Raw genomic sequence first — 14,740 nt, 5'->3', positions numbered from 1 at the left:
ACATGCCTGGCATGATTTTCACGTCACTGAGTCTGGGCTTATCACATCATTTTATGTATAATGGTTTAGAATAAGATGATGAAAAAAGAATATATTGGGGCCATCAGGTGGTGTAGTGGTTAAGGAACTGGACTTCTACATGGCTGACCACAGTTTGAGTCCCAGACCTGGTGGCTTGAAACTCATGCTGGACACATGTGCATGTGTGCCCAAAATCTTGGGAGAAGAACAGAGGAGAAGAGATTGTGGCCATCCCTCCATGGGATGATTTCTTGTTTCGATCTCTTTGCCTCTCTATGTGTCTCTGGTGAGCACACATGCCCTATAGCAAAACTCTCTAAAAAAGGGGGGGGGGCCATTACTCTTCTTATTTCCATTGTTGCCAATAAGAAACAATATTCTTTGCTTTTAACATGTGCTTTTTTTTTTCCTGAATGCTTTTAATGTTTGTTTTTATTACTGGTTTTGAACATTTTGCTTATGGTGTGTCTTAGCGTAATTTTCTTCATGTGTCCTTGATTGGGGTTCTTTGAGTTTCACGAAATGTGGTTCTATTACTTTCTTCATATTTGGAAGTTTTAGCAATTATTTCTTAAAAAAAAAAACAGGGGGAGGGGTCTCTCTCATATCTTTAGAGGACTCCAAGGGCGTGTTTATGACTCATGTAAAGTTGTTTTGTAACTTGCTGATTCTGTTTTTCTTCCCTCGTTCCCTGTTTTTCACTGCATTTCATTTAGGAAGGTTTCTCTTGAGATGGCTTCGAGATTACTAACATTTTCTTCTATAATGTCTGTCTAATATGCCTTTAATTTTTAATTTTTTTTCTTCTTTTTCTTTCTTGAAGGAGAGAGACAGATAGGCATCCCCAACTGAGTCTTCATGCTCCACTCCAACTTCAGCTAGGCCCGCATCATGGGCACACATATTCCCGGTGTGTTCAGGGAGGTCCTGGACAGTAACCTGGAACCTTCCTATGTGGGTCAGCCTTGAAGAGCATTGGGTTACTGCCATACCACTATTTGGCCCCCACATTATGTTTTATCTCACATGCTCAGGTTCAGTTTTCTAACTAGAAGTTCAATTTAGATACATTAGAAAATATATTTCATGTTTTACTTAGCTATTTGAGCATATGTACTATATTATAATAACTGCTTTAATATCCTCATAGTATCTATGTTAGTTCTGGGTCTTTTCATTTGTTTGTTTTGTTTTGTTTTGCTTTGCCTTTTTTTGGAGAGGTTTTTCCTATAGGACGCGTGCACTTGCCAGACAGAGAGAGAGAGAGAGAGACAGAGACACAGAAAGCGAGAAATCACCCCCCAGGGGGAATGGCCATGCCACAATCCCTTCTCCTCCACTCTCCTCTCAGGATCTTGGGCACACACGCACACGTGCCCGGTGTGAGATTAAGCCGCCGTGTCCGGGACTCGAACCACGGTTGATTACGTGGGAGTCCAGCGACATAGCCATTATGCTAACTGCTGGTCCCGCTTTGTTTTGCTTTTAATGGCCAGAGGGTACATGCACTCACCAGACAGAGAGAGACTGAGAGTGAAAAACTCCAATGGAGTGTGGTCATACTGTAATCCTCTTTCTATTCATGAGGTTTTCTATCAGTCAGAAGAGCCTCTTATTCCTGTTTTAGGTAATATTATCTCTAATTCTTTTTGATAGTTCCTTTCCTGGCTTTGGAGAGACTCCTCACTACTCAGCAGAATATTCAAAGGCACCCTGTGAAAATCTCTGGGGTTCTCTCTAGATCTCTAGGTAGAGCTCTCTTCTCTGGCATTTTTATCACCTTCGGCTACCTTTTTCTCCCTGGATGCTAAGCTTCGTCTTCTCAATCTAGAGCAGCTGCTTGGGTTCCCTCTTCTCTGCACCATGACCTTGAAACTCTCTCCAGACTATACACTGGGACAATCATGGAATCTCATTAGTTTCCCATCTCTCATGGTTCGCTGTCCTTGCCCAAAGTCCAGGGTTTCCTATATTTACCTGTTTTGTGAGTGTTTCCTTGGGAAAGTAAACTTGGTCCTTATTCCTGTATCTTAATTAGAACACATCCTTCTAGTTTCCTTCTATTCTGCCATTCTTCTACCAATTCTGCATAGCGATGGTTTTTCCAATAAATTTCCCCATGCTAAGTTGAATAGAGTAATTTCTGTAGCTTGCAAACAAGACCTAAGTAGATATAATACATCAGCAGTGTCTGATTAGGATAATTTGATTTTACTCTATGAGAAAAAGAAAAGCAATGTGTTGATCTCCTGGTGCCTTCAAGAAATTGAGGGTTTTGCTTTAGCTTTGAATCCTTTTTTCTTTTTCCCTTTTTGGCTTATTAGAATGTAACTGTGGCTTTTTTTTTTTCTTTAAAAGTCTATCCACTTATTTCCTTCATGAGAAAGGGTGAGTGCAAGGAAGAGATGCACTTCATCATGTCCTTATGCTATGATCCTACCCCCAGCCCTGCCGTCAGTCAGGATTGCATGTGTGATCACAGGTGCTCTTGGCATGCTCAGGTAGACTGATACATGAGCCCAGAGACTTCCCACATGGCCTCCAGTACTAACGCAGCAGCAATCCCGCTACACCGCTTGTGCCATGGTGGCTGGGCCTGTAACTGCCCTTTGAAAGATTATCATGTAGAGTTCTGATAACTAAAACATTTAAGATTTACAAAAATTTTATGCAACATTTTGTGTAGGAAGACACATATCAACTGTTTTTAAATATGCACCAAATATATCTCTTCAATGATATGTGTATGAAGACACATATCAACTGTCTCTAAATATGCACCAAATATATCTCTTCAATGAAGGGAGAAAAATCCATTAGTGATTTTGTTGGTTTTCCATGATAACTTTAGAAATCCAGCCATTCAAATGCTGCAGCAGCCTGAAGAATATGATTTCTGCACTGTCAGGGGCAGAATCATTTAAGGAATCAACTTCTCAGCTATATAACAAACAACTTTATTTTGGAGACAGAAACTGGCATCTCTTTTCTGTTTTCACTATAATTTTATATTCAGAATGAACAAGTTCAAAAAGGTTAGTTAAGACTTAAGACTTAAAAAGGCACAAGAAAGTATAACTTTAAGTTAAATCGTTTAATTGTTGAAAAGAAATGTCTGGATTTAGAGGCATTTAAAGAAGAGCATAAGATCTGTAGCTGTGCTTACATAGAGTCAAGATAACTTTGAATTACAGGTGAAGAATAGAATAACACAGTAATGGGCAATCAGAAACCTCTATTTTAAAGAGTTCTCAAACATGTAGGTAACAAGCCATACCAATTCCCTCTATCAGTGGTACCAGTCTCTTTCAGATGTCATGCTGACTTCTGGTTCCCTCCTTCACTCTCCTGTGCATTCTGCAGCCAGCTTTTCGTTTTGAATATACCTTAACTCTTGGACCATAAGTTGGTTCAAGGGTCAGAACCAATGAAGGCCCTGTTAGGTGTAGCTCATTTAACATTGAACTACACTAGTATTTTTCTACTATTATCAGGAGTATACAACTCCTCACTGAGTTGTTGCTAGCTGGGTATCGTTTATATGACAAGGACAGAGCTCTGGATGGGAGCCGCTTTCACTCCATAGACCCTAAGGTCACCTGTTGACTCTATGGCACCCTGAATCATGTCATGTTGTTGCTGGGCCTCCTGCAGGTAACTATTAGGCAGTGTCCAATTCAAACTGAGTGTGGGGAGGCCCATTAGAACAACAACAAAAAGACTCCAACTGTCGTCAAGGGGGCCTAGGAGAGAAGAGACTGTATCTCTGCATTGTGCTGCCTTCATACCAAAGACATCATGAAACTCAAGGAACCTGCCCTTGCCCAGATCCTTGTCATCAACATAGGCAACCTGCATGAGAGTGTATTGAGCAATATACATGCCTGAGTATATATTATCAATCCTCATCTTCTGTGGCAATAAAGAAAATCCTTTATCCTTACCACACTAAAAATATAAAATATTTAACCAGGAAAATAAATAAAAATTCCTCATAATTCCCCCATTCAGAGAAAAAATTAGTTTAGGCTCTTACAAATACACACACAGTCTTCAAAAAATTCATGGAAATATGGAAATGTATATCGTGAGAAAAATATGCATGAACTCAGGTTGTTTTTGGTATTAAAATGAACCTTTACTGGGACCAGCAGTTAGGGTAATGGCTGTCGCTGGACTCCCATGTAGTCGAATGCGGTTCACGTTCCAGACCCAGTGGCTTAAAACTCACGCTGGGCACATGTGCATGCGTGCCCAAGATCCCGAGAGGAGAATGGAGGAGAAGGGATTGCAGCATGACCATCCCCCCTGGGGGGTGATTTCTCACTTTCTGTGTCTATGTCTCTCTCTGTCTGTCTGGCGAGCGCACACGCCCTATAGTGAAAACCTCTCCAATAAATAAATAAATAAATAAACCTTTACTTTGGGACCAGCAGGTGGCATGGTAGTTAAGGTGCTGTGCTGAACTCCCACGTGGTTGACTGCTATTCAAGTCCCAGATCCAATGGCTTGAAAATCATGCTGGAGACATGTGTGCATGGACTCAAAATCCTAGGAGAAGAATGGAGAAGAGACTGCAGCATGGCCATCTTCCCTGAGGTGTGATGTCTTATTTTCTGTCTCTCTGTTTCTCTCTCTGTCCCCCCTGCAAGCACATGTAACTTCTGACAAAAACCTAACAAGCGGAAAAAATTAATTTAAAAAAAAATTGTACTTCAATTTTTTCCATGAACTTTCTTTAATGTGTGTGTATTAGGTTAAGATGTATAAAACATCTTAAATTTTTTCAACCTTCTGCTTCTAGACTTGACATCACTTCATTGCTGTTTAGAATATTCTCATTGAGTGAGGAGATCTTTTTTCCGCCTTTTCTAACAACTTTGTTAATATGATGTGAAAAAAAAATAACAAAAGATTCATTTCATGATTAATTCAACAGATATTTTACTTTAAGCTCACTAAGTGCACTGTAATATACAAGTAGTTGATTTGGTGAGTGGTTTTAGTGAAAAGAGCCCTCAATTCAAAACAGAATACTAGTAACATTATTTCTTGGGGTGGATCTTAAATGACATATGGACATAAAATGAAGAAATGTAAAAAAATCCTATTTCATGGAAACATTTGAAAAGCATGCAGGAGTAGCTATTTATATCAGGTAAAGTAGACTTTAAGTTAAAAATATATATAAAAACAGACAAAAGAAGGTTATTACGTAATAATAAAAAGTCAATTTGGTAAGAAGATGAAACAAGTATAAATACATATGCACCCTGACCAGCTCCAGGGCCTGGTAGTGAAGGCAGTCAGATGTGATATGACTAACTGCATGGTTAGGGTTCTGGATCCAGCAGCTTGAGAAATATGCAGGGCATGTGTGCATGTGTGCTCAAAATTTTGAAAGGAAGGATACATGGAGAAAAAGAGATCATTCTCTATGGAGGGTGCTTTCTCTTCTCTCTGTCTAGTAAAAATAAATAAATAAATAATAATTAAAAATGTACCTAACACCAGAGCATCCAAATGCATAAAGCAAATATTACTAGAACTGAAGGACGAGATAAATTTAAATTCAAAAATAAATAAAAAATAAATTTGTCTCAGAATTGAGCAAATCATCTAGACAAAAAATAAAGAAACGCCAGGCTTAAACTGCACCATAAACCAAATGGACCTAACAGATATTTGCATAACTTTTAAGCCAACAACTGAGATTACACATTTTTCTCATCAGCGAACAGATCATTCTCTAGGATAAGCCGTATGTTTCCTACAGACAAATCTAAAAAAAATTTAGAAAAAATAAAAATCAAGTATCTTTTCTGACCATAATGGAATACAACTAAAAATCAATAATGATATCATTGAAAACTATAGAAATACATAAGAACTAAACAACATATGTCTGCATGACCACTGGGTCAATGAAAAAATTACAAATATTAAGCAATCTCTTGAGGGGCCAGCAGGTGGCATGATGGTTAAGGTGCTGGACACTCCCACATGGTTGACCACAGTTCAAGTCCCAGACCTGGTGGCTTACTTTCTCAGTTTCCCTCTCTTTCTCTCTCTCTGTATGTTTCTCTCTGGTCAAATGAAAATAAATGAATGAATAAATAAAATTAAAATAAATAATTCTTAAAAAAAAGAAATTTCTTGAAACAAATAAAGATGAAAACATGATCTATCAAAACCTGTAGGGTACAACAAAAGCAGTATTAAGAGGGAACTTAATAGCAATAACTTAATACATAAAAACTTGAAAGATTTCAAATGAACAATTTAAAGATCCATATCAAGAAATTAGAAAAACCAAATAAATAAATAAATAAGAAATGAGAAAAAACAAATACCAAAAGACAGGGAGAACACTTTAGGACATTAATCTAAGTGAAGAGCTTCTGGGACCAGAAGAAGGCATAGAGGTTAAGGTGGCTGTATCCCACAGAGCCAACTGTGCAGTTTGAGTCCAGGACTCAGCAGCTTGAGAAATGACCAGGTGGAGATACAGCAGCTTGAAAAATACACCGGTACATGTGTATGGGTGCCAAAAATGGAGGTTAAGGGACTGTGACTTAGCCATCTTTCTTGGAGGGTGCTTTCACATTTTCTCTCTTTATTGTCTCTCTGCCTCTGTGTCCAGCAAACACATGTACCCTATGGTAATTAAAAAAAAAAAGTTTCTGAGAAAACCTCAAATGCAAGGCAATAATAGCAAAAATAGACCAATAGGATGATATATCAAACTACGTAGCTTCTGCACAGCAAAGAATACAATCAACAGTGTGATAAGATAACCAACACAATGGGAGAAAAATATTTGCAAACTATCCATATAGAGCCAGACCATGGCCTGGCAGTTAAGGCAGTTGGATCTCACATGACTAACTGTAAAGTGTCAGACTCAGCAGGTTGGAAAAACATGCCAGGCACATGAACAAAGGTTTTCAAAATTCCAAAAAGAGAGTGAAATACAGGAGAAGGGATTGCATTATAACCATGCCCCCTGGGGGCATGCTTTCTCACTTTTCCTCTCTCTGCCTCTCTGACAAGTGCATATGCTCTCTGGCAAATTAAAAAAGCAAGCAACCAACCAACCAACAAAGAGAAACTCTACATCTGATGAAGGATTAATAACCAGAATATACAAGAAACTCAAACAACTCAAAGAAAAAATAAATTCCACTCTAAAACTAGACACCACACCTTTGCTAGCAGAACTTTAGTTGCCCTTTTGCCCAAGCCTAGAGACTTAGTGAAAAGAATTCACCCATTCTTCTGGTGTAACTAGTTATCACTGGAAACAAAGGAAGAGGCCATGCTGCTTATACCTTTAATATTGAGGTGGTTGGATTTAGCAGAGGTGAAAAGTTTTCTGATGTAGTATTGAAATCACCCCTGCTATTTCCTGATACAGATGATAAGCCAGTGTTTGTGAAAATAGAAGGTGAAGAATATTATGTTGTCCTTGAAACAGGAATTGAGAAAAACAATTAAAATAATGCCTTATGTTATTGAAACACAAAGAAAAGCAAAATATTGAAAGGTCTAGTATAAGGTATACAAAGGTATACAAAGAAGAATGGATACCAGATCAGAAAAGACTATCAAGAGAGATGATGCCAAGGAAAAAAATGCAAAAAAGCAGGCTCCAAATCCCAGGAGACAAAAGAATGGCAGTCACTAATACTGCAAATATGTTGTAAAAATTTGAGGAACTAGAAAAGAAGATGATGGGGGAAAATCACATGAGGATAATGAGGAGAAAGAAGGAAGCAAATAGAAGAGTTAATCAAGAGAGATGATGCCAAGGAAAAAAAATGCAAAAAAGCAGGCTCCAAATCCCAGGAGACAAAAGAATGGCAGTCACTAATACTGCAAATATGTTGTAAAAATTTGAGGAACTAGAAAAGAAGATGATGGGGGAAAATCACATGAGGATAATGAGGAGAAAGAAGGAAGCAAATAGAAGAGTTAAGAAGGCAAAGACGATGAGGATGAGGATGCCGCAGAGAAGTATGATGAAGAGTCAGAAGAGGAAAACGACTACATTAATTGATACTTTGAAGATGAAAATTATTTTGGTGCAGACAGTGGCGACAACATGGATGAAGCAACCTATTAGCCATGAAATTTCTTAAAAAATAACTTTAAGACACAGCTTCTAAGGATTTGGGACACACATTTATTTTTGTTTTTGTTTTTTCTTCTGATAAGAATTGAGTAAGTATTTTATTTCTGTTTCTGTTTTGTTGGATAAATATTTGTTACCAAGATATTTAGAATCACTCTGAGTTTCCTAGTTGCCTTAGAAATTAGGCTCTGACAGTCTGGTCTTCCTGCTATGTGCCTTTGCCATTATTCGTATGTACTTGCGTGGATTGTTTTTTATTACTTGGATTCAAATGTGCCTAAAGAATTTTTGCATCTCTTACTCTATGATTCATACTTAAACAAGTCATTCTTTTTTAGTTGCTGCTCTTTTGTAAAACTATCACTAGTCATAATGGGCTCCTATAAATATAAACGTTGATTTCATATAGCACATGGAACACTTTAAAAACAGAGAAACTTGAAAATAATTTTATTTACTTTTACATAGCACATTCTGTACTACTACATTATAATTACATAAACCTACCTGAGCTCTTACAAGTATGAATTTATGAGATTAGAGGTTCTGTGATTAAACACAAATACACGGAGGAAATTGACCATCTGAACAGTATAAATTTTACTACTCATATATCAGCAGCATGGAGAGACTTTCATGTGAGATTAATATTACAAATACTTGAATTCGTAAACTTCACATGGTATGTGAGTTGGTCAATCCCACTGTAGGAAGTTTGGCATCTTTGACTAGTTGGGCTTATGAAAAATTAGCATGTGCATGAACGCTGAGGTGTCAAGCCCTCTGTTATGTTTCATGGGACTTACACGCTGTACAATCAATTTATATAATCATCCTGAATGGACTCAGGTTATCTTAAAATTAAGATTTTTTTTTTTTTTTTGGTTCAACTTAAAGCTAGCTTCCCTGCCTTTTTATACTTTGGGGGGCAGTACCCTGAAAACCTCAGCCTCCAAAGGCTCTAACAAATGTCAAAGATTTTAAAAGAAATTTATATTATATACTTTCAAAATGACTAATATTACCCACCAGAAGAAATAATGAAAATGTGCTTTTCATCTTGGGGAGAATATCAGCCATTATCCTCTAAGCTGAGAATTGTAGCCCTAGATTCTGTTTTGACTTTTATTATTAAACTCCACTTTGAAACTGAGCTTGGTTAAGTTTCTGTGTCAGTTTATCAACTTGTTAACAATTTTCTATGAAAACTGTTTAAACATTGAGACAAAAATTTACTATCTGTGTTAGTTCCCTTACCTTATAAAAACAATCAGCTCTTTAATTTGGTTTTCATCCTCCGAAAAATCACAGCTTAGAAAGTATCTGAGGGCCAGCTAGTGTGGTGGTTACGGTGGCTAGATCCTACATGACTGACTTTGGGTTAGAGTCCTCGACCTGGCAGCTTGAGAAATACTGATTCCATGTTCCTACCCAAAATTCCAGCAGGAGAAATGGAGAAGGGATTGTGATGTGACCATCCCCAATAGGGGGTGCTTTTCTCACTTCTCTTTCTTGTGAGTGCATAATCACTCTTACGATTGTTTTTTAAATTCGAAAACAGTTTTGAGAAACAAATGTGTTTCCCTCATAAAATATATTATAATCTGATTTTCCTGCCTTGTACTTGTGGGAAACATTGGAGAAAATTTGTATTGTCTGTACCACTAAGCAACATGGCTTTCTAAGGAAAAAGATCGCTTTGTATTGCAATACTTCCTCAAATGATTCAGGATGGCTGTGAACACCTATTTTATTTGTTTAGCACTGTGTTGATTATATGTGAATTACTTCTTGTTTAAAGGAGTATCACAAAATTTTAAGATTTTTAGGTAGGAAACAGAAAATAAATAAATCTATTTTAAAGTAGCAATCTACTAATAGAGTCCTCCTAGAGTTTTCAGTAATATTGGGCAAATAAATTTGGCATTGATAATTAACATAGGTATTTTTATCTCTCTCACTTCCTTACTACTGCAGCCAAATATCACTTAGTCCAGAGAGAGAAAATTCTGTTTACTTGCTTTACTATATGTCAAGGATAACTGCATGAATCAGGTAAATACACTGAAAGGTATTTATTTTCTTAGCTTTTAATTCATCTTTACCATTTTGTTTGTTTGTTTGTTCTACAAATAGTAGAACCTGAATAAGGGGAGCACTTGGGGCAAGGATTTACTCTGAGAGGCCCAGTCATCTCCTTTATGTGCATTCTTTCCCACTTTGGAAGGTCTTTTTTACAATTTTAATGTATTATACTAATTATGAAAATAGGCAGAATTTGCAGGTTGCTTTACCAGCATGAATCTTGTTTTCCTTGGTTAACATCTGAAACTGTGAAGTTATTCTACAGGAAGGTAAACATCATTTTGCAGAGATCGCCTCTTATATTAAAAATGTACTTGGTGAAGTGTCTTTAAAATTGCTAAAACAAGCAAAAAATATTGGATTGTTATAATGCCTATTTTTCTTTATTTGTTTACATATTAAATTCTTGCAAAACAAAAAAAAATAGGCACATACACACAACAGAATACTACTCAGCCATAAAACAATAAGAACTGATAAAAAGATCTGATAGAAACTAGACAAATATAGAAGATTTACTGCTAAGCAAAGCAAGTCAGACTATGAAAGAGAGGCATTGTATGTCCCCACTCAGTATATAATGAATCTCTGCACTCTATGGCAGAAACTGAAAGATTGTAAGATACAAAAGCATGGAGAACAACTCTGGACACTAGAGATAGTATGGGAGAAGGGGATATAAAGGGGAGGGTGAAGGGAAGGCAATAAAGGGGAAAAAAACACTTAAGGGTCAAAAAAATGGAAAATTACCTGTTTATAGCAATGTGTATGACAGTACCTTTTTTTTTTTTTTAGAGGTTTTTTTTGCTATAGGGCGTGTGTGCTCGCCAGAGAGACAGAGAAAAAGAGATAGAAAGCAAGAAATCACCTCCCAGGGGGGGATGGCCATGCCGCAATTCCTTCTCCTTCATTCTCCTCTCACGATCCTGGGCACGCACGCACACACACCCGGTGTGAGTTTAAGCCACCGGGTCTGGGACTCAAACCATGGTTGATTACATGGGAGTCCAGCGACATAGCCATTATGCTAACCACTGGTCTCTATGACAGTATCTTTAACTGAACTAATATACAGTGATTCATGATGGGAAAATTTATTTTGCATGCTGTAATGATATATATAGTGATTGAATCTCTACAAAATAAGAATATATTTGGGGTCAGCAAGCGACATGATGGTTAAAGCACTGGACTCCCAAACGGTCAACCGCGGTTCAAATCTCGGACCTGGCTGCTTACTTTCACTTTCCCTCTCTCTGGTCAAATTAAAATAGATATAATAAGAAATAAAATTAAATAGATAGCTGTTTTTAAAAATAAAAAATATATATAAGAAACAATTTTAGTGGGGGAAAATAGGCAAATGAACTGAATATACATTTTTCAAAAGAAGACATAGAAATGGCCAAAAAATATATCATAAATATTCAACATCATCAATTACCAAGGAAATGTAAATAAAATTACAACAATATCATCTCACACCAGTTAAATAGCTATTATCAAAAAGACAAAAATAAATGCTGGCAACAATGTGGAAAAGGCAATCTATTGACACTGTCAATAGGAGTGTAACTTAGTATAGTCACTTTTGTAAACAATGTGGAGGTTTCTCCAGAAACTAGAAATAAAATTACCATATGATCCAGCAATCTTACTACTAGGCATATATCCCAAAGAAATGAAATTGGTGTGTTTTAGAGATATCGGCACTCTAATGTTTATTGCAGCATTATTAACAGGGAAGATATGGGATAAGTTTATATGTTATCAACAGAGAAAAAAAAGAAAGAAAATATGGTATATATATTGAAAGGTCCTACTGAGGACCAATAAGACACACACAGACAGACACAATGGAATATTACTCAGCCATTTGAAAAAAATGAAATCCTGACATTTGAGTCTGGAGGACATTATATTAGGAAAAATGAGCCATGCACAAATAGAGAAACATCACATGTTCTTACTCATACATGAAAACTAAAAAACATAACTGCAGAGAAGTAGATAGTGGAATGGTGATTGCTAGAGGCTAGGAAACGCAGGGTGGAGTAGGGAGTGGGGAGATGTAGATTAATGGATACGAAATTGCCCATAAACAAAAGAAACAAGTTCTAGCATTGTGTAGTATAGTAGGGTGACAACAGTTCTACATAATTTATTGTACGTCTCAGATTAGCTGATAGAGAGGACTTTGAATATTCCCAACACAAAGAAATGACAAATGTTTGAGATAATGGATATGCTAATTACCTTGATATGATCATTACACATTGTATTCTTGTACTGAAAAATCACACTGGACTCCATAAATACATACGATTATTATGTGTCGACAAAATAAATATATACTTGTATACTGAATAAAAAGCAGTATTTAAGGGTACTTAAATCCAAATATGATGACATAAATGATGTACAGTGATCTAAGTAAAAATAATTTTAAAATGGCAATTTTCATTATGACCTAAGAGAATAACTCGGGGGTAGAGGATGGGTATGGAGTTGTTCTTAATGTCTAGGACCTTGGCCAGCGAATGGATCTCTGACAGAGAAAATATGACAGAGAAAAATCTGTCTGGAAAGCAGATGAATCAGACAGAGACTGCATGCTGAATGTGTTTGTACCCTGCTTCTAAAGGAAATTTTGTGAAACTTTATATACAACTTAGGATTTATATATTCCCTTTTTGTTGCTTAAATTTAAAAACTAGGGTTTTTTCCTAGCTTCCCAGTCCTTGAGAAAGAAAACTCTAATTATAAAAAAATTGCCTATGAAGTTTGAGAATATAAAAAGTTTGTTTTTTTACATCCTTAATTAGACCTGTAGATCTTTTGAAATATTTGTAATCTGTTTAAAAGACTACTCTCTGTTAGTCACTGTCATAGGTGCTGGGATATATTATGGGACAGAACAAATAAAACCCTCTGCTGTTGGCCTTACATTCCAATGAAGGGAGTTTAAAACTTGAAAATGAGTTAATAAATAAAATATAGTGATAAGGTCTGTGGATAAAAATATGGCCTCCAAAAGAGGGTGCAAGAATGGCTGGGTCTCTCTGTCACTAAAACCCTCAGGTGGAGGATTCTGGTGATGGTAAATTTGTGGATCTGTGAGTAACTGTAGTATACTGAAGAGTGAAGACCAATAGGAGTTGAGATCAGGATAGATCAGTTCCTGACTGGGAGTCTTTGAGTCGCATACAGGTCTGGCTCATTATGAGTCAGATGAGAAATCACTGAAGGGAAATAAGCAGAGTTAGGGCATGATTTCGCTTTCAAAGTCCTACCCAAGAGTTATGTGAAGATGTGCCAGGGTGGGATCAGAGTAATAAGACCCTTTTGAAATGCCCCAGGAGAGAGGTAATGGTGGCCTTGTCTCTGGTACTCAAGTCTGAAAGTGGTGAGAGGTGTTGGTGGGGGAGATACAGAATGTGAGATATCTAAAGGAGTCACAGAAAACTTTGTTAATGTTTTTGTTTAGTTCTCCACTGTTTTCTCCACAAGAATGTGAGTTCTCTGAGGGCAAAGGACCTCCTTTGCTACTATAACTACAGTGCCTGACAGAGTGCCCTGCACAAGATACGTTGCCAAGTGAATTAGTAAGTGCGATAATATGAGAAAGGCTTACTTCATCCAGATAAGGTGATGAAGCAGTAGCACAACACTCTGTCATGTGGGAACCATATGGGAGATCAGAGTCTGGGTTTCAGGTCAACAGTATGTGCCAGGTGCATGCAAGTACCCATGATATTGGCAAGCTCGAACAGGAGTGGATCATGGTATGAAACTCTGTTGATGATGTTTGTCTTGTGTGTGTGTGTGTGTGTGTCCAAGTCTTTTAAAATAAATTTAAAAATAAACTTTAAAATAAAAAGATATTCAAAGGACTCCACCATTGTATTTAGTCACATAATCATGCTGTGAAGGCCTTCACATTAAGTTAATGTCATTCATATACATTTTACTGCGTTGGAATTTTTTAAATTTAATTTGTGAATTGCTCACCTATAATTTCATAAGAGATCTAAACATAAGCAATACTTCCCAAGTTTTACATTTGAATGGATGTAAGTAATATGATAGAAGTTATTTATCAGTATGGAAGTTTCCTGAGATTATTCTCTTTTTTAAAAAAGTGTCTATTTAATTTTGAAGTGCAATAAATATCGTTCTAATCATTTTAGTGTTTGAAATCTGCAAAGTCACTCCACAGGAAAATAAGAAACGAAATACTCACTGAGGAAATAGTTGTTGAACATTTACTATGTAATCAGTACTGCTCTGTGCTCCATAGATCCTGCCCTCAAAGAACTGCCAGTTGAGAAAAGGGAATAAGACGTATAGTTCAGTAACCATAATTCTAAGTTGCAGCTGATAAAAGCCAATAGATCAGGGCATTGTATACATTAGGGATTGGAGAGATGTGGTGATCTAGAGGTAACCTGGGTGACTTGGACTTGGTGCGACTATGAATAAAAGCACAGAAGTTGGAAC

General features: G+C 36.8%; 1 pseudogene; it reads left to right on the top strand.

Moving 5' to 3' along the window:
• The first annotated feature begins 6,826 nt into the window (after positions 1–6,826).
• LOC102484709 (DNA-directed RNA polymerase III subunit RPC7 pseudogene) lies at positions 6,827–8,146 on the top strand (annotated as a pseudogene).
• The last annotated feature ends 6,594 nt before the right edge of the window (positions 8,147–14,740 follow it).

This window comes from Tupaia chinensis, unplaced genomic scaffold (genome assembly GCF_000334495.1).
Source record: "Tupaia chinensis unplaced genomic scaffold, TupChi_1.0 Scaffold000180_1, whole genome shotgun sequence".
Taxonomy (NCBI): Eukaryota; Metazoa; Chordata; class Mammalia; order Scandentia; family Tupaiidae; genus Tupaia; species Tupaia belangeri.
The sequence above is the reverse complement of the archived record's forward strand: the minus strand, read 5'-3'. Positions and strand labels throughout refer to the sequence as shown.